Source organism: Oryctolagus cuniculus, chromosome 2 (genome assembly GCF_051225735.1).
Source record: "Oryctolagus cuniculus isolate XC-2025 breed Fujian yellow rabbit chromosome 2, ASM5122573v1, whole genome shotgun sequence".
Lineage (NCBI taxonomy): Eukaryota > Metazoa > Chordata > Mammalia > Lagomorpha > Leporidae > Oryctolagus > Oryctolagus cuniculus.
Window position 1 is genome coordinate 114,406,724 of NC_142868.1, and position 21,216 is coordinate 114,427,939.

The 21,216-nt window shown below is 41.6% G+C and overlaps 1 protein-coding gene across 9 annotated transcripts in view; it reads left to right on the forward strand.

Annotated features, from left to right (window-relative positions):
* TSGA10 (testis specific 10) overlaps positions 1 to 21,216 on the forward strand; it is a 134,231-nt gene that overhangs the window by 81,262 nt on the left and 31,753 nt on the right. The gene's annotated exons all lie outside the window — the stretch shown is intronic.

The window sequence follows — 21,216 nt, forward strand, 5'->3', positions numbered from 1 at the left end:
GAGGCCAGAGTGCTGTTTAGGACATCTGCCATTCTATGAGTCTGCTGTGTATCCCACTTCCCATGTTGGATCATTCTCTCCTTCTTAATTTTATCAGTTAGTATTAGCAGACACTCGTCTTGTTTATGTGATCCCTTTGACTCTTAGACCTATCAGTATGATCAGTTGTGAACTAAAATTGACCACTTGGAATAGTGAGATGGCATTGGTACATGCCACCTTGATGGGATTGAATTGGAATCCCCTGGCACGTTTCTAACTCTACCATTTGGGGCAAGTCAGATTGAGTATGTCCCAAATTTTATATCTCCTCCCTCTCTTATTCCCACTCTTATATTTAACAGGGATCACTTTTCAGTTAAATGAAAACACCTAAGCATAATTGTGTGTTAAGTACAGAGTTCAACCAATAGTATTAAGTAGAACAAAAAATAATAAAAGGGATAAAGTATTAAGTTGTTCATCAACAGTCAGGACAAGGGCTGATCAAGTCACTGTTTCTCATAGTGTCCATTTCACTTCAACAGGTTTCCTTTTTGGTTCTCGGTTAGTTGTCACCAATCAGGGAGAACATATGATATTTGTCCCTTTGGGACTGGCTTATTTCACTCAGCATGATGTGTTCCAGATTCCTCCATTTTGTTGCAAATGACCAGATTTCATTGTTTTTGACTGCTGTATTCTATAGAGTACATGTCCCATAATTTCTTTATCCAGTCTACTGTCGATGGGCATTTAGGTTGATTCCAGGTCTTAGCTATTGTGAATTGAGCTGCAATAAACATTAAGGTGCAGACAGCTTTTTTGTTTGCCAATTTAATTTCCTTTGGGTAAATTCCAAGGAGTGCGATGGCTGGGTTGTATGGTAGGGTTATATTCAGGTTTCTGAGGAATCTCCAGACTGACTTCCATAGTGGCTTTACCAGTTTGCATTCCCACCAACAGTGGGTTAGTGTCCCTTTTTCCCTACATCCTCAGCCAGCATTTGTTGTTGGTAGATTTCTGTATGTGAGCCATTCTAACCGGGGTGAGGTGAAACCTCATTGTGGTCTTGATTTGCATTTCCCTGATGGCTAGTGATATTGAACATTTTTTCATGTGTCTGTTGGCCATTTGGATTTCCTCTTTTAAAAAATGTCTGTTGAGGCCCTTGGCCCATTTCTTAAGTGGGTTGTTTGTTTTGATTTTGTGGAGTTTCTTGATTTCTTTGTAGATTCTGGTTATTAATGCTTTATCAGTTGCATAGTTTGCAAATATTTTTTCCCATTCTGTCGGTTGCCTCTTCACTTTCCTGACTGTTTCTTTTGCAGTACCAAAACTTCTCAGTTTGATGCAATCCTAATTGTTAATTTTGGGTTTGACTGCCTGTGCTTCTGGGGTCTTTTCCAAGAAGTCTTTGCCGGTGCCTATATCTTGCAGGGTTTCTCCAATGTTCTCTAATAATTTAATGGTGTTGGGTGAGATTTAGATCTTTAATCCATGTTAAGTGGATTTTGTGTAAGGTGAAAGGTAGGGGTCTTGCTTCATGCTTCTGCACATGGAAATCCAGTTTTCCCAGCACCATTTATTGAATAGACTGTCCTTACTCCAGGACTTGGTTTTAGATCCTTGATCAAATATAAGTTGGCTATAGATGTTTGGATTGATTTTTGGTGTTTCTATTCTGTTCCATTGGTTTATCCATCTGTTTCTGTACCAGTACCATGCTGTTTTGATTACACCTGCCCTGTGGTATGTCCTGAAATCTGGTATTGTGATGCCTCCAGCTTTGTTTTTGTTGTACAAAATTGCTTTAGCTATTTGAGGTCTCCTGTGTCTCAATATGAATTTCAGCATCATTTTTTTCCAGATCTGAGAAGAATGTCTTTGATATTTTGATTGGCATCGCATTGAATCTATAAATTGCTTTTGGGAGAATGGACATTTTGATGATATTGATTCTTCCAATCCATGAGCATGGGAGATTTTTCCGTTTTTTGGAATCCTCTTCTACTTCTTTCTTAAATATTTTGTAATTCTCATCATAGAGATCTTTAACGTCCTTGGTTAAGTTTATTCCAAAGTATTTAATTGTTTTTGTAGCTATTGTGAATGGGATTGATCTTAAAAGTTCTTTCTCAGCCATGGCATTGCCTGTGTATACAAAGGCTGTTGATTTTTGTGCATTCATTTTATATCCTGCTACTTTGCCATACTCTTCTATGAGTTCCAGTAATCTCTTAGTAGAGTTCTTTGGATCTCCTAAATAAGGTATCATATCATCTGCAAAGAGGGATAGTTTGACTTCTTCCTTTCCAATTTGTATTCCTTTAATTTCTTTTTCTTGTGTGATGGCTCTGGCTAAAACTTCCAGAACTCTATTGAATAGCAGTGGTGAGAGTGGGTATCCCTGTCTGGTACCAGATCTCAGTGGAAATGCTTCCAACTTTCCCCCATTCAGTAGGATGCTTGCCGTGGGTTTTTCATAAATTGCTTTGATTGTATTGAGGAATGTTCCTTCTGTACCCAATTTGCTTAGAGTTTTCATCATTGTTGTATTTTATCAAATGCTTTCTCTGCATCTATTGAGATAATCATATGGTTTTTCTTCTGCAGTCTGTTAATGTGGTGAATCACATTGATTGATTTGCGAACATTGAATCATCCCTGCATACCAGGGATAAATCCCACTTGGTCTGGGTGGATGATCTTTCTGATGTGTTGTTGCATTCTATTGGCCAGAATTTTATTGAGGATTTTTGTGTCTATGTTCATCAGGGATATTGGTCTGTAATTTTCTTTCTCCGGCTTAGGGATTAAGGTGATGCTGGCTTCATAGAAAGAATTTGGGAGGATTCCCTCTCTTTCAATTGTTCTGAATAGTTTGAGAAGAATTGGAGTTAGTTATTTAAATGTCTGGTAGAATTCAGCTGTGAATCCATCTGGTCCTGGGCTTTTCTTTGTTGGGAGAACCTTTATTACTGTTTCAATTTCTGTCTCAGTTATGGGTCTGTTTAGGTTTTCTATGTCTTCATGGTTCAATTTAGGTAGGTTGCATGTGTCCAGGAATCTATCCATTTCTGATAGGTTTCCCTGTTTGCTGGCATTTAAGTCCTTGTAGTAATTTCTGATGATTCTTTTTATTTCTGTGGTGTCGTTACGTTTCCTTTTTCATCTCTGATTTTATTGATTTGGGTCTTTTCTCTTCTTTTTTTAGTTAGTTGGGCCAATGGGGTGTTGATTTTGTTTATTTTTTCAAAAAACCAGCTCTTCGTTTGGCTGATTTTTTGTAATGTTTTTTTGATTCAATTCTGTTGATTTCTCCTCTGATTTTAATTATTTCTCTTCTCCTACTAGATTTGGGTCTGGTTTGCTGCATTTTTTCTAGAACCTTGAGATGCATTAAAAGCTCATTTATTTGGTGCCTTTCCAATTTCTTGATGTAGGCACCTATTGCTATCAACTTTTCTCTTAACACTGCTTTTGCTGTATCCCATAAGTTTTGATATGTTGTGTTGTTATCCTCATTTACTTCCAGAAAATTTCTGATTTCTCTTTTGATTTCTTGAATGACCCAGTGTTCATTCAGGAGCATGTTGTTCAGCCTCCATGTGTTTGCATATGCTCTAGGGATTCATGAGTTGCTAATTTCCAGCTTCATTCCACTGTGGACTGAGAAGCTTCACGGTATGATGCTAATTCTTTTGAATTTGCTGAGACTTGCTTTATGGCCTAGTATGTGGTCAGTCCTAGAGTAGGTTCCATGCACTGCTGAGAAGAATGTAAAATCATTAGAGGAAGGATTGAAAGTTCTGTAGATATCTGTTAGATACATTTGGGCTACAGTGTTGATTAAATCTGCTGTTTCCTTGTTGATCTTCTGTCCGGTTGATCTGTTTCTGAGAGTGGAGTGTTGAAGTCCCCCAGTACTATTGTATTGGAGTCTAAGTCTCCCTTTAAGTCCCTTAACATATCTTTTAAATAAACCGGTGCCCTGTAATTAGGTGCATATACATTTATAATAGTTACAACTTCCTGTTGAATTGAACCCTTAATCATTATATAGTGCCCCTCTTTGTCTCTCTTAACAGTTTTTGTGTTAAATAATAATTTAACACATTAATAAGGCTACGCCAGCTTTTTTTTTTTTTTTTTTTTTTTTTTTTTTTTTTTTTGGTTTCTGTTGGCATGGAATATCTTTTTCCAACCTTTCACATTCAGTCTGCATGAATCTTTGTTGGAAAGATGTGTTTCTTGTAAGCAGCAAATAGATGGGTTTTGTTCCTTAATCCATTCAGCCATTCTGTGTCTTTGAACTGGAGAGTTGAGTCCATTAGTGTTCAATGTGACTATTGATAAGTAGTAACTTTGCCCTGCCATTTTCCCAAAGATATTTTCTAATATATGCTTTGAACTTCCTGGGATCTTTTACTGTGAGGTTTTATTCCTTTACCTTCTTTCATATTGATGGCCATGTTTCTGTGTGTAATACATCTTTTTTTTTTTTTTTTTTTTTTGACAGGCAGAGTGGACAGTGAGAGAGAGAGACAGAGAGAAAAGTCTTCCTTTGCCGTTGGTTCACCCTCCAATGGCCGCCGTGGTCAGTGTGCTGCGGCCGGCGCACTGCGCTGATCTGAAGCCAGGAGCCAGGTACTTATCCTGGTCTCCCATGGGGTGCAGGGCCCAAGCACTTGGGCCAACCTCCACTGCCCTCCCTGGCCACAGCAGAGAGCTGGCCTGGAAGAGGGGCAACTGGGACAGAATCTGGCACCCCGACCGGGACTAGAACCCGGTGTGCTAGCGTTGCAAGGCAGAGGATTAGCCTAGTGAACCGCGGCGCCGGCCGTGTAATACATATTTAAGCATCTTTTATAGGACTGGACGAGTGGCGACAAATTCTTTCAATTTCTGTTTGCTATGAAAGGTCTTTATTTCACCTTCATTCACAAATGAGAGCTTTGCAGGATATAATATTCTGGGCTGGCAGTTTTTCTCTCTTTGTACCTGGGCTATATCTTGCCATTCCCTCCTAGCCTGTAGGGTTTCTGATGAGAAGTGTGCTGTGAGTCTCATTGGCAATCCTCTGAGAGTAATCTGACGTTTCTCTCTTGTACATTTTAGGATCTTTTCTTTATGTTTCACTGTGGTAAGTTTAATTACCACGTGTCGTGGTGAGGATCTCTTTTGGTCATGTTTATTAGGGGTTCTATGAACTTCCTGTACTACGATATCTCTATCCTTCTCCAAACCCCGGAAGTTTTCTGCTAATATCTCACTAAAAAGGCCTTCTAATCCTTTCTCCCTCTCCATGTCTTCAGGACCTCCTAGAACCCGAATGTTGGGTTTTTTAATAGTATCCTGTAGATTCCTGACAATATTTTTTTTAGATTTCTAATTTCCTCTTCTTTTTTTGGTTTGACTGTATACTTTCCTGTGCTCTGTCTTCTAAGTCTGATATTCTCTCTTCTGCTTCACTCACTTTGTTTTTAAGGCTCTCTAATGCATTTGTCATTTGATCTATTGAATTCTTCATTTCATTTTGATTTCTCTTCACTATCACAGTTTCATGTTCTACTAGTTTCTTCATTTCATTTTGATTCCTCCTTAAGATTTTATTTTCACGAGAGAGATTTTCTATCCTGTCCAGTAAGGCTTTCTGTAGTTCAAGAATTTGTTTTTGATAACTTCTAGATGTTCTTATCATAAATTTTTTGAAATCCATATCTTGCATTTCTTCTGTCTCATCATCTTCATAATCTTGAATTGGAGTGTCTTGTTCATTTGGGGGCATCATAATGTCTTCCTTGTTCTTGTTTTCTCGGTTTCTGCGTTTGTTGCTTGGCACTGTGGAGATATTCTTTGGTTTCTTCACTGTAGTGGTTTTTCTAGTTATACTATGACCCTAGATTAAGTGGACTGTCTGCTTTTGATGGATCCTTAGAGGCTTGTGAAGGGTGTGACCAGCAAGCTCTGTTCGGTTCTTCAGGGTTAAGGTTGTGCCAATGGTGACACACCAGATTAGACATGGTAAATCTCTCTCTCTCTCTCTCTCTCTCTCTCTCTCTTTCTCTCTCTCTTTTTATTCAGAAGGGAAGTAAATCCGCACAGCTGAGCAGAGTTGAAGGCAGTCAGTGTCTGAGCTCTGGCTGCTGTGGGTATAATATTCGTCTGCTCTGTCCCAAGGACCTCACAAAGGATTTGTGCAGTCTTCAGTGTAAGCTCAAACTCCCCTGCAATCTCCCACCGGGTTGCCAAGGTTACCGAGATTGTGGTGTCTCCGGAGAGTACTCACATCTCCGGTACTCCGTGAGTCCTCTCACACACTCTCGATTTTTTTTTTCACAGTCTCAGTTCATTAGCTCCACACATTCACTAGGTCCTAACCTCTTGTTATTTCTCCCCATTAGAGTCAGGTTTTTCTGCTTGGCTGATGGCAGGCACAGCTTTTACATATGTCCAAAATGGCGCCTGCTCTTTGTCTTGCTTGCCTTTGTAAGGTGAGTGGAGAGAGAGAATCGTGTCCGTACCAGTCCCTTTTATTTATTTATTTTTTTTCTCTCCTCTAGTTAGGCTGGTGAACTTTCCCCATGGGGCTTCAAGCCTCGTTCCCTCTAGACTCTTCCTTCCATTTTCCTGCCAGTGTCTCGGGCTACTGAGGTTTCACCTCACCTCCCTTTCCAGCACTGGTGCGAAGATTTGGTGGCTGGGGTCCCGAGCCGTGGGCACCCATGCCCTCCACGTAGGTCCACCATGTCCCACTGGTTCCGGAAGAGTTTCCTCTGCTGTTTTTTCCCTAACTCTTTCCTGAACCTACAGTATCTCCACTTTTATTAAACTGTCTTTTCCCAGACTATCAGTGTGCTCCCTCCCTATTCCACCATCTTGGAGCTCCACCACCTATTTTTCTAATCATTCTTCTTATATCTGTTTTGTTCTTCTGTAATCTCTTATCTATCCTACAACCAGAATAACCTTTATTACTTTCATTTTATTAAGTAAAATATTTAATAGGAAAAAATTTAACAATGATAAAAGATACAATTTGATAGTGATGAAATGTATTGAAATCTGTAATGCAAAGGGTGTTTAAAGCACCATGAGAAATCATCAATAACACAATGTTGTACTAGATCTATTAGATTCCTTTGGGCTTTCACATATAAAGTAGAAAAAGGATTGAGTTAATATGGATATATAGAATTTGATTATTATCATAAGATTAGTATTAGTTTCAAACTTTATAGGCTACAAAAACAGGAGGACCTATGAGAATTTCCAGTTGCTTCCCAGGGGCCTTGACAGATTCAGATGTTCAGGAAAAGGCTGCTTAGCTCCCCCCGAGATCATGACCAGTCACGGAGGGTGGCTTGTCTCATTTCTTGGGCCTCTGTAGGCTGAGCTGCTCAGGACTGGTTGCCTGGTTGCTTCCCAGGGCCATGGGTACCTTGTGTCCTCTTAAGAATCATAGAAAATTTAAAAATCAATTTCAAATTCACTGGTCAAATTCTCCAACCACTCAGTTTTAAGGAAAATTCATTTGGAAATTGTGAAAGAAGCAATTTTCTGTATAACTGCTGAATTAAAAGGCAGATGAAAGCTATTATTATGGACTATTAAAGATATTAATGTATATAAAACTTGAGGTTATGACCACATCTAAACCTACAGATATCTCTCTAATGCTGTCATGATCAAGTAAGAAAAAATGAAAATGGATGTAGAAACATTAAACAAAAAAATCTGTCCAATTGCTTCCTGGGATGAAGGGTGGGTTGGAGGGGCCAAGCACCTGCTTCTCAGGGCCTCAGTAGGGCAATCATCTGTGAATGGGCTGCTCAGCTGCTTCTTGGGATCACAGCAGGCTGAATAGGACTGCCCATATGTTTCTTGAGGACCTCAGCAGGCCAAACCATTCAGAAAAGGCTACAGACTATTTCCAAGGGTCGTGGATGGGTGAGCAGAATGGCTTGTAGGCTATTCTGGGCCTCTGTGACTAGCCATTCAAGACTGGTTGCCTAGTTGTTTTCTAGAGCCAAGTGTTCATAGACCAGGCTATCTGACAGATTCCAGGGCAGCAGTAGATCAGGGTTGCCTGACTGTTCCCTGGCACCAAGAGTGGGGATGTGGGGCTGCCTGATTGTTTTCTGGGAGTCTTTGCAGGCTGAACCATTCAGGATATGCAGCTCCTGTTCTTCCCAGGGCTGGAGGGTAGTGGGTGGGCAAGGAACCAAGATGGCTCTGTGTGGCAAGAACCCTAGAGCCTCTCTGTCTCTCTCTCTCACTGTCCACTCTGCCTGTCAAAAAAAAAAAAAAAAAAGAACCCTAGAGCCTCAGAAGTGAAGAGGGTACAATACGTAGTCTGGAATTTCTCTAGGACAATGCAGTGGTTTGATAACTCAGTGCCTCCTCAGATTGGTCTCAGAGTTTGCAAGGGCGCAGGGTTCTCCAGTGGTCAGTGCCTTCCTCGGTTATCTGTGGTGTGAACTTGGACTGTTGAGGGCATTTAGATCTTTAATCCACTTTAGATTGATGTCTGCAATTTAAAGTGGAGATATAATTTTTCTTTTTGTCGATGGATATCCATCATCTTTTCTTCACTTATCAGTTTGCTTTATTATAAAAATAAATGTCCATGCATCATGCACTCTTGTAGCTTCTGTATTTTTATATTAACTCCTTTTATCTGAGATAATTAATGATCTCCAAAATTATTTTGATTGTGCTTGATCCTTACTAAATTCTCTCAAATGATTTTAGAATAAATTCATCACATTACGTGATTTTCTTTCTTTTTTTTATGTGCTTTTAAGGCTGGAAATTTCTATCTATTTCTTTGTCTGCAGTCCACAAGTTTTGATGTAATGCTTTTGTCTCATTGCTTTGTTTTTTAAAGATTTGCTTATTTATTTGACAGGCAGTTACCAAAATAAAGAGAGAGAGAGAGGGAGAGAGAGAGGGAGAGGGAGAGAGAGAATGAATGAATGAATGAATTTTTCATCCACTGGTTCACTTGCCAAATGGCTAGGGCTGGGCCAAGTCCAAGCTAAGAACTCCATTCTGGTCTCTCATGTGTGTAGCAGGGACCAGTCTTTCACTGCTTTCCTAGGCATATTATCAAAGAACTGGATCGGAAGCAGAGCAGCTGGGCATTGACATTGTGGCATAGAGGGTGACTGCCACACCAGCATGCCAAAATGGTACTGGTTTGAGTCCTGGCTGCTCCACTTCTGGTCTAGCTTCCTGCTGATGCATCAGGGAAGGCAATGAAGGATGGACCAAGTGTTTGGCCCTGGCACCCACGTGGGAGACCTGGAGGAAGCTCCTGGTTCCTGGCTCCTGGCTTCAGCCTGGCCCAGTTCTGACTGTTGTGGCCTTTTGTGGGAATAAACTAGCAAATGGAGGACCTGTCCCTCTGTGTCTCTCCTTCTCTCTCTGTAACTCTGCCTTTCAAATAAATAAAGTGAAAATAAGGAAGTAGCAGAGCAGCTGGGTGTTGAACCCATGCTCTGATACTGGATGCTGGTGTCTCAGGTAGCCACTTAATCTGCTGTGCCACAACACCAGCCCTTTCAGTCAGTTTTAAATATCACTTAAGTTCATAACGACATTTTAAAAATAAACTTTATTGTATTTATTTGAAAGGCAGAGTGACAGAAACAAAGGGGGAGAGAGAGAGAGAGAGAGAGCTCTTTCATCCACTGTTTCACTCCCCAAATGGCCACAACAACTAAGGCTGGGCCAGGCTGAAGGCAGGGGCCAGAGGCTTCTTCTCAGTCTCTCCACATGGCTGCAGGGGCCCAAGCGCTTGGACCATCCTCTGCTGCTTTCCTAGGCCATAGCAGGGATCTGGAATGGAAGTGGAGCAGCCAGCATTTGAACTGGCATCCAAATGAGATGCTGTCAAAACACAGACTGATGCTTTAAATAATAATAATAATAAATTTTCTGATAGTTTTGGAGGCTGGAGTTCCATGATCACAGTGCCAACATGTTTGATTTCTGCTGGGGCCTGGTACCTTAATCCATAAATGACTGCCTTTTCCAGTGTCCTTTACTCTGGTGCATGTGAATCCTTGCCTCTTCTTACAAAGAAGTAAATCAGATTAGCCCCTACCCTGGTGACTCCATTTAACCTTAGTTATCTCTTAAATCATCCTGTCTCCAAATACAGCCATACTGGGGTATAGGGCTTCAACATATTAATTTGAGATTGTTGGGAGGAGAGGGCACAATTTAGCCCATAACAAGTCGTTTTTAATTTTTGGCTATTAGGAATAAAATTTCTGTGAACATTGTATTGAAGTCTTGATGTGCACATACATTTTCATCTTTCTTGAATAACTAGAAGTGGAATTGTTAGATTGTATGGTTAAGTATACTTTGAAAGAAACTGACAAATTGTTTTCTGAAGTTGTTGTACCACTGTTCACTTTCCTGTGGCATTATTTGATAGTTCTAGTTGTTCCATATCTTCTCCCGTGCTTGGCATTGTTAATAAGTATGTAGGCTTATGGCTTTGTTGTTTTAGTTTGCATATCCCTCATGACTACTGATGTTGAGCGTGCTTATTGGTCACTATTCTATGCTTTTTGGTGAAGTGTCCATTGAGATCTGTTGCCCATATTTTTATTGGGATGTTTGTTGTCTAGTTCCTAAGTTGTAGGAATTTTTTTTTTTTTTGACAGACAGAGTGGACAGTGAGAGAGAGAGACAGAGAGAAAGGTCTTCCTTTTCCGTTGGTTCACCCTCCAATGGCCGCCGCGGCCAATGTGCTGCGGCTGGTGCATCGCGCTGATCCGAAGGCAGGAGCCAGGTGCTTCTCCTGGTCTCCCATGTGGGTGCAGGACCCAAGGACTTGGGTCATCCTCCACTACACTCCCGGGCCATAGCAGAGAGCTGGCCTGGAAGAGGGGCAACCGGGACAGAATCAGGCGCCCCGACCGGGACTAGAACCCGGTGTGCCGGCACCGCAAGGTGGAGGATTAGCCTATTGAGCCACGGCGCCGGCCAGTTGTAGGAATTTTTTAAAAATACAATGAATGTTTATTTGTCAAGTATTTGTATTTTGTATATTTTCTTCCAGTCATTGGTTCACCTTTTTATTTTTAGTCTTTCTAAGAGAAGTTTTAAATTTGGTAAAGTCAAATTTATCCATTATTTTATATTTATCAATTTTTTAAAGATTTATTTATTTGAAAGGCAGAGTTACAGAGAGGCAGAGAGAGAGACAGAGAGAGACAGAGAGAGAGGTCCTCCATCCAGTGGTTCACTCCCCAGATGGCTGCAATGACCAGAACTGCACTGAACTGAAGCCAGGAGCCAGGAGTTTCCTCTGGGTCTCCTACATGGGTGCAGGGGCCCAAGGACCTGGACCATCCTCCATTGGTTTTCTAGGTCATAGCAGAGTTGGATGGGAAATGGAGCAGCCGGGACTCAAACCAGTGCCTGCATGGGATGCTGGCACTACAAGCAGCAGCTTCACCCGCTACCCACAGAGTGAGCCTAATTTATTTTATACTTTGTACTTGTATGTCCTGTCTCATAAATCTTTGAATACAAAGATACATAGACTTTATTTTAGGAATTTTATACTTTTAGATTTTATATCTAGATTGTTATACATTTTGAATTAATATTTGTGTGTATATAAGGATCAAAGTTTACTTTTTCTCATGTGGATATCAAGTTGTCTGGTAAAATTTGTTTAAAAAATCATCCTCCTACCAGTAAATTATCTAATAACCTTTGGCAAAAATAAAATGATTATATACAAGAGGTCTTCAGAAGTCATGGAAAGGGTGTGCTTTTAATTCTGCGTTTCCGTGAACCTTTGGAAACCTCTTACATATGTAGGTCTACTTCTGCATTCTCTTCTATTCTGTGGATGTATTATATGTCTATACTTAGCCAGTACCAATATCTTGATTAATATATCTTTATAGCAAGTCTTGAAATGAATTAATATTGTTATGGGGGTGATCCCTGGGTGAGCTTGGTCCATATTCTTCTCTCTGTTCCAAGAAGGAATTCAAGGAAGAGATATAAACAAAAGAGAGAAGAAGTACTGCTTTTATACTGTCAGCAGGAATAGAGGTATGGAGATGGTAGGAGATTCCTAAAGCAGTGGTTATCTGTTGAGTTATTTTAGAGACAAGGGAGGAGCTGTTATCATATCAAAAGGACTTCTGGAGCCCAACACATGGGATTTTTTCTTTTAGTAGGACTTTGGATACTTCTTGTGTTTTTTCTGTTCAAGTTGTAAAAAAAAGGATGTCTTCTATCTGGCAAACCAGAAGCACATTTTCGAAAGTGGGGCTTACCATCAACTTTTGTGATTACACAGCTCTTTGGGGATGGGGCTCCATGTGGAAATTTAGAAAAGAGTAAGTGGTTCCCATATTCATTGGAAAATTGGTATTGTTACCTGCGACATACAAGATCAGCTGGGGCTCCAGGAGTGTGATCTTTAAATGGGTTGTGGAAGCCCCCTGAGTTCTCAGCCTGGTCAGTCTTCAAATAAGGACATGAGGGACCTGGGAGACCTTCTCTCCTTTCAGAGCTGAGGGTAATTCCTTTTTCATAGCCCTTTTCCTTGAGGGTAGGTTCCATGCAAGCTTTTCAGGTGGGAACATTCCTTGCAAATATTCCAGTTTCCCACACCCAGAACATTCTCTCATGAGCCTTTCAGACACGGTAGGACACATCTGATTTGGAGTGGTACATAGAAAGGAGTTGGGCAATTAGTGCTTTGGAAAGGGGATTTGGATAGAGTAGGCCTGGCTATCTATACTGCAAACTATGAGTTGGCTGGGGCTGCTGCATGAGCTGGGCAAAGCTGTTGCAGCTACACCACAATAGTACTATCAAATCTCAACTCCTCTTTGCTAGCTACCTACTTGCTCCTGTCAGCATTAGTCCTCTAAATATGTTCTTCCTCAATATGCTTGGCTATTACTGATTCTCTGTATTTCAATATAAATTTAGAATGAGCCTACCATTTTCTTCCTCCCAGTCTCCCATGCGGTCCCCTTGGGCAGGGACCCAAGCACTTGGGCCATCCTCCACTGCCCTCCCGGGCCACAGCAGAGAACTAGACTGGAAGAGGAGTAACCGGGACTAGAACCCGGCACCCATATGGGATGCTGGTGCAGCAGGCGGAGGATTAACCAAATGAGCCCCGAGCCTACCATTTTCTACAGAAAAAAACTACTTGTGGTTTGATTAGCATTGTTTTGAATGTAAAGAACCATATGGAGAAAGTTGAGATTTTAACAGTCTTGAGTCTTCCAATCTTGTCAACAGGGTACATCCACCCATTTCTTTATATCAGTTAGTCTTATTTCTTTTTTAAAAAATGTGTTTATTTATTTGAAAGGCAAAGTTAGACACAGAGGAAGAGACAGAGAAGGAAGGAAGGAGAGATGGAGAGAGGGGGAAAGAGAGAGGGAGGGAGGAAGGGAGGGAGAGAGAGAGAGAATCGCCCATCTGCTGGTTCACTACTCAAATGGCCACAACACTCAGAGCTGGGCCAGTCTAAAACCAGGAGCCAGAAACTTCTTCCAGGTCTCCAACATGGGTACAGGGGCCCAAGGACTTGAGCCATCTTCCACCGCTTTCACAGGCACACTTCCGGGAGCTGGATTGGAAGTAAAGCAGCTGGGACCCTCAACTGGCACCCTTATGGGATGCCAGCATTGCAGGTGGCAGCTTTACCCACTACATCACAAAACCAACTCCTTTGTCTTTTATTTTTTCAACAATCTTTATACATTTCAGTTTATGAAATTAATATATATTATATATAATATGTATGTGTGTTTGAGTTTATATTATTAAATTTATCTCATCTATCACATGAGCTTTTAAAATACCATTGTAAACTATATTAAATTTTACATTATGTTTCTGGTAGCCTATATGTAGAAATAGAATGAAATTTTCTGAGTTTTTATTCTGTTTCATTGCTTAAATTCAATATTTTACTTCTAGCAGACTTTGCAAGGATTTTCTATGTATACAATCATGTTCTGTGCATATGAAGATAGTTTTCCTTCTTCTTTTCCAGTTGAATGGCTTTTAATTCTACCCAGTACTTCAAGTATGAATATTGAATAAAATTGGTGAGAGTCGATGTGTTTCTTTCATTTATAGTCACAGGAAATAATATTCAGTATTTCAACTGAGTATGATGTTAGCTGCAGATTTTTTTGTAGAGACATTTTTTCAGGTTAAAATATTCCCTTCTCCTTCTTCTCTGCAACTCTGACTTTCCAAATAAATCTTAAAAAAAAAAAAAACTAAACAGAGGGGCAGGCATTGTGGTGCAGTGGGTCAAGCTGCTGCTTGGGATGCCAACATCACATATGGGCACCAGTTCAAGTTCCAGCTGCTCAGCTTCCTATCCAGCTCCCTGCTAATGCACCTGGGAAGGCAGAGGAAATTAGCCCATGTGCTTGGCTCTTGCCACCCACATGAGAAACCTGGATGGAGTTTCTTGCTTCAGCATGGCCCAGGGCTGGCTGTTGTACCCATCTGGGGAGTGAATCAGCAAAGATCTCAGTCTGTCTTTCCCTCTCTCTGTGCCACTCTACCTTTCAAATAAATCTTTTAAATAAGTGTTACTGTAAAAAAAAAAAAAAAAAAGAGTGTGGTGGGAGCAGTGCTGTGGTGCAGCAGGTTGAAGCCTGCAGTGCCAGTATCCCATATGGTCGCCCATTCAAGTTTCGGCTGCACTATTTCTGATCCGGCTACCTGCTGATAGCCTGGGAAAGCAGTAGAAGATGGCCCAAGTCCTTGTGTCCCTGTACCACAAGAAACTCCTGGCTCCTGGCTTCAGATCCACTCAGCTCCAACTGTTGAGGCCATCTGGGGAGTGAACAAGTGGATGGAAGACTCTTTCCATCTCTACCTCTCTTTGTAACTCTTTCCAATAAATACAATAAATCTCTTTAAAAAATCCCCTTCTCATTCAAGATTTTCTTGGGACTTTTATCATGAATGGAGATAGAATTTTATCAAATACTTTTTCTGTTTCTATTGTGCTGATAATTTTCTTTTAGTCTATCAACTTGGATAATACATTGATATTTAAAATGTACCCCTCAGATAAACCCTAGTGGGTCACGATATAAGAATATTGTCTTTTAAAGAAATAATTATTAGACTGCTAATATTTTGTTGAAAAATTTTAAAGATTTATTTGAAAATTAGAGTTACACAGAAAAAGGGAGAGAGAAAGAGAGAGAGAGAGAGAGATCTACTGGTTCACAACGGAGCCAGGAGCTTCTTCCAGGTCTTCCATGTGGGTTCCAGGGCCCAAGGTTCTTCCAGGTCTCCAACATGGGTACAGGGGCCCAAGGACTTGAGCCATCTTCCACCGCTTTCACAGGCACACTATCCGGGAGCTGGATTGGAAGTAAAGCAGCTAGGACCCTCAACTGGCACCCTTATGGGATGCCAGCATTGCAGGTGGCAGATTGCACCTGCAAGTTTGGCTTACACTGTTTTTCCCAGGCCATTAGCAGGGAGCTGGATCAGAAGTGGAGCAGCCAGGACTCAAACTAGTGCCTATATGGATGTCACCATTGAAGACGGCAGCTTAATCCATTATGCCACAATACCTGCCCCTTGTTGAAGATTTTTACATTTGTATTTACGACTGTCTTTTGAGATCATCGGTGTGTGTTTTTGTAAAGATTTATTTTTTATTTGAAAGAGTCACCTTTGATAGGGAGGACAGATAGACCATTTGCTGGTTCACTCCTGTGATGGCTGCAACAGCCATCACTGGGCCAACCAGAAGCTTGGAGCCAGGAGCTTTATCTGGATCTCTCATGTAGATGGCAGGGGCCCAAACACCTAGGTCATATATCCATCTTCCTCTGTTCTTCCCAGGCCATTAGAAGGGAGATAGATCTGAAGTAGAGCAGCCGGAAGATGAACCAGCACCCATATGGGAAGCTGGCATTACAGGTGGTGGCTTTCCCCACTACACCCTGACTCCAGCCCCTTCTTTATTTTTTTATTGTATTTTTAAATTGCTTGTTTTCATCTATTTGTAAGAGAGAGAGAGAGAGACCCTCCAAATGCCCACAACATCCAGGCTCTGGGCAAGCTGAATCCAGGAGCTTGGAACTCCCAGATAGAGTTTAATAGACCTATAATTTAATAGACTTATACCAACAAAGAAATTAATTAGCAATTTTAAGACTTCTCATGAAGAAAAGACCAGGTCAAGATGGATTTACTGGTTAATTCTACTGAACATTAAAGAAGAATTAAACTAATCTCAAACCAAAATTTCATTACCTAAAGAACGGGGCCAGCAGAGTGGTGTAGCCTGTAAAGCCACCTCCTGGGACATCAGCTTTGCATGTGAGCACTAATTCACATCCCAGCTGCTCGACTTCTGATCCAGCTCCCTGCTAATGGCCTTGGGAGACCTGGATGAAGCTCCTTGCTCCTGGCTTCAACCTTGCCCAGTGCTGGCTGTTATACCCCTTTGGGGAGTGAACCAGTGAATAGTAGATCTCTCCCTCTCTTTGTAACTCTTTTAAAATAGATGAATATATCTTTTTTAAAAAAAAGTCTAAAATAAATAAATAGTCTAAATTTTTTTTTTAATTTTAAAAAACCCCCCCAAAATAAAAAATTCCTTTTGGATCATTTTAGTGTTTTTTTTTTTTTTTTTTTTTTTTTTTTTTTTTTTTTTTACAGGCAGAGTGGATAGTGAGAGAGAGAGAGAGAGAGAGAAAGGTCTTCCTTTTGCCGTTGGTTCACCCTCCAATGGCTGCTGTGGCCAGCGCACTGCGGCCGGCGCACCGCGCTGATCCGATGGCAGGAGCCAGTTGCTTATCCTGGTCTCCCATGGGGTGCAGGACCCAAGGACTTGGGCCATTCTCCACTGCACTCCCTGGCCACAGCAGAGAGCTGGCCTGGAAGAGGGGCAACTGGGACAGAATCCGGCGCCCCGACCGGGACTAGAACCCGGTGTGCCGGCACCGCAAGGTGGAGGATTAGCCTAGTGAGCTGTGGCACCGGCCCTTTTTAGTATTTTTTACCACTCATTTTTATTTTTCTCTTTAAATCCTTGGACATACTGAGTATATTTATAATAATTATTTTAATCTCTGTTTCCTAATTCCATCATGTCTGCCATGTCTGATTCTAAATCTATTGACTTTTTTCTCAATTATAAGCCTTTTTTTTTTTTTTTTTTTTAATTTTTGACAGGCAGAGTGGACAGTGAGAGAGAGAGAGAGAGAGAGAAAGGTCTTCCTTTGCCGTTGGTTCACCCTCCAATGGCCGCCGCTGCAGCCGGCGCACCGCGCTGATCCGATGGCAGGAACCAGGAGCCAGGTGCTTTTCCTGGTCTCCCATGGGGTGCAGGGCCCAAGCACCTGGGCCATCCTCCACTGCACTCCCTGGCCATAGCAGAGAGCTGGCCTGGAAGAGGGGCAACCGGGACAGAATCCGGCGCCCTGACCTGGACTAGAACCCGGTGTGCCGGCACCGCAAGGTGGAGGATTAGCCTAGTGAGCTGTGGCACCGGCCCTTTTTAGTATTTTTTACCACTCATTTTTATTTTTCTCTTTAAATCCTTGGACATACTGAGTATATTTATAATAATTATTTTAATCTCTGTTTCCTAATTCCATCATGTCTGCCATGTCTGATTCTAAATCTATTGACTTTTTTCTCAATTATAAGCCTTATATTTATTTTTTTAAAGATTTATTTATTTGAAAGACATAATTACAGAGAGAGGTAGAGACAGAAAGAGAGACAGAGAGAGAGGTCTTCTATCCACTGGTTCACTCCCCAGATGGCCACAATGGCTGGAGCTGCACTGATCTGAAGCCAGGAGCTTCTTCCACGCAGGTCTCCAACGTGGCACAGGGGCCCAAGGACTTAGGCCACCTTCTACTGCTTTCCCAGACCATAGCAGAGAGCTGGATCAGAAGTGGAGCAGCCTGAACTAGAACTGGTGCCCATATGGGATGCCAGTACTGCAGGCCAGGACTTTAACCCGCTACACCACAGTGCTGGCCCCGAGTCTGATATTTCTATATTTGAGCCCATCTTAATTTCAGGTGGGATTTTAGATGTTGTTAGTTTTACGTCATTCAGTGCTAGATTATTATTATTATTATTATTATTGATAGGCAGAGTGGACAGTGAGAGAGAGAGAGAGAAAGGTCTTCCTTTTCCGTTGGTTCACCCTCCAATGGCTGCTGTGGCTGGTGTGATGTGGCCGGCACACCTCGCTGATCCGAAGCCAGGAGCCAGGTGCTTCTCCTGGTCTCCCATGCGGGTGCAGGGCCCAAGCACCTGGGCCATCCTCCACTGCACTCCCGGGCCACAGCAGAGAGCTGGCCTGGAAGAGGGGCAACCGGGACAGAATCGGGCACCCTGACCAGGACTAGAACCCGGGGTGCCAGCACCGCAGCAGAGGATTAGCCTAGTGAGCCGCGGCGCTGGCCAAGTGCTAGATTTTAAAATATTAGGTTTTATCTTGAACAAACTGTTAAGTTGCTTACAGGCCATTTAATACTTTGGAGGAATGTTTTACAACTCTGGGATTGTTTTTTAGTTCTCTTTTCTAGGGCCAATGCATCCCAGCTTGTGAAGTGTGATGTTTCCTATGTCTCTTTTGAATGCCCTGTGTATTCAGTGCAGTGTCAAAGTGTCCTTATTGTGGCTGAAGGGATTTTCAGTAGTTCCTGGGCCTGTATGAAATGTGGGAATTGTTTGGCTTACAGGTTTTGTTGTTTTGTTTTGTTTGTTTAGTTTTTGATAATTGTTCTTTCTTAGAAAGTTGTTTTGGTTGGCCTCAGAGTTTCACCTATATGTGTGCAGATTTCTGTTACTCTTTCTCTGCATAGCTTCCACCTCTCTTCAATTTTTGCTCCACAAATTCTATCCACTTCACCTTCCCCAAATTCTGCTCTGCTCTTTTTCTTTTTTAAGATTTATTTATTTTATTTAAAGGCAGAGTTACAGAGAGGCAGAGGCATAGAGGAGAGAGAAAGAGAGAGGGAGAGAGGAAGGGAGAGAGAGAGGGAGAGAGAGAGAGAAAGTCTCCCATTTTCTGGTTCATTTCTCAAATAGCTGCAATGGCCAGAGCTGGGCGGATCTGAAGCCAGGAGCCAGGAGCTTCTTCCGGGTCTCCCACGTGGGTATAGGAGCCCGAGCACTTGGGCCATCTTCTACTGCTGTCCCAGGCCATAGCAGAGAGCTGGATCAGAAGTGGAGCAGCCAGAACTTTAACCAGGGCCCATATGGGAGGCTGGCACTGCAGATGGTGCCTTTACCCATTACACCTCAGTGTCGGGCCCTGCTCTTTTCTTTTAAACTTAGTGAGATCTTTGGGTTGATTTTGGTTTATTGTCCCTTCTTCATGATCTAGAATTTGTGTCTAGGCAAGATGCTGTGGCAGCCAGGAGTTCTCTTGCTGGTTTTCCTTCACTCAGGTATCATAGTTCTGTACCATCTGCTACCCACCATTTGAAAACAGACTTTCCCTTCTATTTTTTGTCCATTTTTAGTTATTTATAGAAACAAGGTAATTTATTTGATTTCAGAAACCTTTAACTTCCTTTTATCTAGATAATAGCTGTTTTGAAGCTCTCTCTGTTCATGCCGTCATTTGTCATTTTTTTATACCTGTTTACTGTTGGCTGATTTTTATTCTAGTTGTAGATGCTGTTTCCTATTCCTTTGCATGCCTGGTGTTTTAAAAATTGAGTAGTAGACATTGTGAATCATTTTTTGTTGAATGCTAGTTTTTCTGTCTTCCTTTACAGAGTGTTAGACAAGTTATTTACAAATCAATTAATATTTTCAGATAATTTTGAAGGTTTGATAGAGCATGTAAAGTAGCCTTTTTGGTAGGCATAGTTTAGATGTAATCCTTCTGGGGTCTCTGTTGAAGGCCCATCCCAAGGTTGGCCTTACTCACTCTGCAGAGCAGATTCAAACTCTCATCATCCCCAACTCTGTGAGCTACAGGATTGTTTATCTTGTAACTCCCTGATTGCTTGTTTTCCAATTTTCTGGAGCTTGACACTATACATTTATGGCATCAGACTCAAGAAAATTGCTGGCAAATTTCTGGAGGTCTTTGTGTAGGTCCTTCGCTTCTGAAACTCTACCACACAAATATCAGACACCTCTCTGTCTCCTCAACTCAGCAAAATGACTATGCTCTGACTGGAGTTTCCTTCCCTGAACCAATCTGGGAAGTGTCTCCATTTGGAAAGTTGGGATGGTCATAGGGTTTATCTCGTTTGTTTTCCTTCTTGCAAAGATCACAGGTGTGTGTTGTCAATGTCTGAAAGCAATTGTTTTCTTTTGATGCCTTTAAAATGGAGAGGGGGGATCATTAATTAACTGAAAAACTAAATTTATGCATATAACATTCCTAGGTTAATTAAACACACACATGTAATGGTGGTCATCAGTCCCAAGGATCAATTGCTGCAGATATCCATAATTTCAGGGATTGAGGGAGGATGCAGGGTAATGAGCATCCTCAGATGCTGTTGAGCAAGTCCTACCAAAAAAAAAATAGTTTTGGGGGTAAGTGTTTGGCACAGTGGTTAAGATGCCACTTGGGACACCCACATCTCCTACTGGAATGCATGGATTCAAGTCCTAGCTGTGCTCCCAATTCCAGCTTCCTGCAAACGTTCATTTTGGGAGGCAGTAGGTGATGGCTCAAGTAGAGTCCCTCTCTCCCTCTCCATCTTTCAAATAAGTTAAATTTTAGAATTTTTAATACAAATTTTGACTTGAAATCTTAGATTTTTGAAAATAATTATAAAAATAACAATGAAAACAGTTAATTTTTTTAACTATTTATTTCATTTGAAATGCAGAACAACAGAGAAATAGAGAGAGATCTTCCATTTGTTGGTTTACTCCCCAAATGGCCACAATAACCTGGGCTGGGCCAAACTGAAGCTAAAAGCCTGGATCTCCATCCAGGTCTCCAACGTGGGTAGCAGGGACCCAAGTACTTCAATAATCTGCTGCTTTCCCAGGCATATTAACAGGGAGCTGGATCAGAAGTGGAGCAGCTGGGACTGGAAACTGCATTCCAATGTGGGATACCGACACTGCAGGCTCTGGCTTAACCTGCTGTGCCACAATAGCAGCCCCTAAAATTGTTTTGATTAAACATGTAATCCCTACACATTTTTATGGGGCACAGTACAATATTTCAACACATGCATA